Genomic DNA, 3,193 nt, shown 5'->3' with positions numbered 1-3,193 from the left:
TCCAACCCCTCTGGATTCCCCTGGGATGATCCCGATCCCTGTGGGATTGACTCCAGCCCCTCCAGCTTCCCACAGAATGATCCCGATCCCAGTGGGATCGACTCCAGCCCCTCTGGATCACCCTCTGGATTCCCACAGGATGGGATCCAGCACCCACAGGATGATCCCGATCCCTTTGGGATCCACTCCAACCCTCTCTGGATCCCCGTGGGATGATCCCGATCCCTGTGGGATTGACTCCAGCCCCTCCAGCTTCCCACAGAATGATCCCGATCCCAGTGGGATCGACTCCAGCCCCCTCTGGATCCCCCTCTGGATTCCCACAGGAGGGGATCCAGCACCCACAGGATGATCCCGATCCCTGTGGGATTGACTCCAGCCCCTCCAGCTTCCCACAGAATGATCCCGATCCCAGTGGGATCGACTCCAGCCCCCTCTGGATCCCCCTCTGGATTCCCACAGGAGGGGATCCAGCACCCACAGGATGATCCCGATCCCTGTGGGATTGACTCCAGCCCCTCCAGCTTCCCACAGAATGATCCCGATCCCAGTGGGATCGACTCCAGCCCCCTCTGGATCCCCCTCTGGATTCCCACAGGAGGGGATCCAGCACCCACAGGATGATCCCGATCCCTGTGGGATTGACTCCAGCCCCTCCAGCTTCCCACAGAATGATCCCGATCCCAGTGGGATCGACTCCAGCCCCCTCTGGATCCCCCTCTGGATTCCCACAGGAGGGGATCCAGCACCCACAGGATGATCCCGATCCCTGTGGGATTGACTCCAGCCCCTCCAGCTTCCCACAGAATGATCCCGATCCCAGTGGGATCGACTCCAGCCCCCTCTGGATCCCCCTCTGGATTCCCACAGGAGGGGATCCAGCACCCACAGGATGATCCCGATCCCTGTGGGATTGACTCCAGCCCCTCCAGCTTCCCACAGAATGATCCCGATCCCAGTGGGATCGACTCCAGCCCCCTCTGGATCCCCCTCTGGATTCCCACAGGAGGGGATCCAGCACCCACAGGATGATCCCGATCCCTGTGGGATTGACTCCAGCCCCTCCAGCTTCCCACAGAATGATCCCGATCCCAGTGGGATCGACTCCAGCCCCCTCTGGATCCCCCTCTGGATTCCCACAGGAGGGGATCCAGCACCCACAGGATGATCCCGATCCCTTTGGGATCCACTCCAACCCTCTCTGGATCCCCCTGGGATGATCCCGATCCCTTTGGGATCCGCTCCAGCCCCTCGGGCTCTCTCATTCCCGCTCCAGGTGCAGGGACAAGGAGGAGTCAAATTCCAGAACTGGGCCGGCACCTACGGATCCTCTCCGGAGCTTTTCTTCCGGCCCCGCTCCGTGGACGAGATCCGGGAGGTACCGGAAGCGCTTCCGGCCGGGAAATCCTCGGGAATGCCGGCGGTGGGAAAAGGCCGGGAATGAGGAAAGCCTCAATCCCAGTGGGAATTCTGGGAAGGCCTCAATCCCAGTGGGAATTCCAGGAAAAGCCCCGATCCCAGCGGGAATTCCAGGAAAAGCCCGGATCCCAACGGGAATTCTGGGAAGGCCCCGATCCCAATGGGAATTCTGGGAAAGGCCCCGATCCCAGTGGGAATTCCAGGAAAAGCCCCGATCCCAGCGGGAATTCCAGGAAAAGCCCGGATCCCAACGGGAATTCTGGGAAGGCCCCGATCCCAATGGGAATTCTGGGAAAGGCCCCGATCCCAGTGGGAATTCCAGGAAAAGCCCCGATCCCAGCGGGAATTCCAGGAAAAGCCCGGATCCCAACGGGAATTCTGGGAATTCTCGGGATGGGTTTTTCCCAGCGGGAATTCCGGGAAAAGCCCGGATCCGAGCGGGAATTCCCAGGAAAGGCCCCGATCCCAGCGGGAATTCCGAGGCCTCCGCCGCCCTTCCTTGTGGGGATTCCAAGGGCAAGGATGATCCCAAGGGAAAATCCGGGATCTGGGGGTGGATTTCGTTCCAGCTGGGGACGGCGGGAATTCTCGGGATGGGTTTTCAGGGAGGTTCCTGGTGGTTTTCCATAAATCCTGGAATTCCCGCTGTTTTTCCATGGATCCCGGTTTTCAGGATGGGTTTGAGGGCAATTCCCAATGTTTTTCCCGCTGTTTTCCTGCAGATCCTGGTGCAGGATCCATTTTGAGGGAGATTCCTGATGGTTTTCCCATTGTTTTTCCATAAATCCCGGATTTTGGGATTCTTTTTGAGGGAGATTCCTGGTGGTTTCCCATAAATCCTGGGATTCCCGGTGTTTCTCCACAGATCCCAGACTTTGGGATTGGTTTTCAGAGTGGTTCCCGGTGCTTTTCCCGCTGGTTTTCCGCAGATCCCAGATTTTGGGATGGGTTTTGAGGGCGATTCCCGGTGGTTTTTCCATAAATCCCGGATTTTGGGATTCTTTTTGAGGGCGATTCCTGATGTTTTTCCATCAATCCTGGGATTCCCGCTGTTTTTCCGCAGATCCCGGATTTCGGGTTGGGTTTGGGGGCGATTCCCGGTGCTTTTCCCGCTGTTTTCCCGCTGTTTTCCCACAGATCCTGGGTTTTGGGATCAGTTTTGAGGGCGGTTCCTGCTGTTTTCCCAGTGTTTTTCCATCGATCCTGGATTTCAGGATGGGTTTTGAGGGAGATTCCTGATGTTTTTCCATCAATCCTGGGATTCCCGCTGTTTTTCCGCAGATCCCGGATTTCGGGTTGGGTTTGGGGGCGATTCCCGGTGCTTTTCCCGCTGTTTTCCCGCTGTTTTCCCACAGATCCTGGATTTCGGGATCAGTTTTGAGGGTGTTTTCCCGGTTTCCCGGATTTCAGGATGGGTTTTGAGGGCGATTCCCGCTGTTTTCCCGCTGGTTTTCCATCGATCCCGGATTTCAGGATGGGTTTTCAGGGAGATTCCTGATGGTTTTCCCGGTGTTTTTCTGCCGATCCCAGATTTTGGGATCAGTTTTGAAGGAGATTCCTGATGGTTTCCCATAAATCCTGGAATTCCCGCTGTTTTTCCGCAGATCCCGGATTTCAGGATGGGTTTGAGGGTGATTCCCGCTGTTTTCCCGGTGTTTTTCCCACTCTTTTCCTGCTGTTTTCCCACAGATCCTGGGTTTTGGGATCAGTTTTGAGGGCGGTTCCCGCTGTTTTCCCGGTGTTTTTCCATCGATCCCGGATTTCAGGATGGGTT

General features: G+C 56.9%; 1 long non-coding RNA gene across 1 annotated transcript; it reads right to left on the bottom strand.

Moving 5' to 3' along the window:
* Nucleotides 1–6: 6 nt before the first annotated feature.
* LOC108446523 lies at nucleotides 7–1,378 on the bottom strand. The gene is made up of 8 exons (XR_001861730.1): nucleotides 1,162–1,378; nucleotides 1,026–1,128; nucleotides 890–992; nucleotides 754–856; nucleotides 618–720; nucleotides 482–584; nucleotides 346–448; nucleotides 7–312 (listed from the first exon to the last, which is right to left on the bottom strand). It is a non-coding gene; the product is annotated as an uncharacterized LOC108446523 (long non-coding RNA).
* Between the last annotated feature and the right edge of the window lie 1,815 nt (nucleotides 1,379–3,193).

The sequence above is a fragment of the Corvus brachyrhynchos genome, unplaced genomic scaffold (assembly GCF_000691975.1).
Source record: "Corvus brachyrhynchos isolate BGI_N302 unplaced genomic scaffold, ASM69197v1 scaffold3805, whole genome shotgun sequence".
In the NCBI taxonomy this organism is placed as follows: Eukaryota; Metazoa; Chordata; class Aves; order Passeriformes; family Corvidae; genus Corvus; species Corvus brachyrhynchos.
Note: the sequence above shows the minus strand (reverse complement) of the source record. Positions and strands in the feature narration are given on the sequence as shown.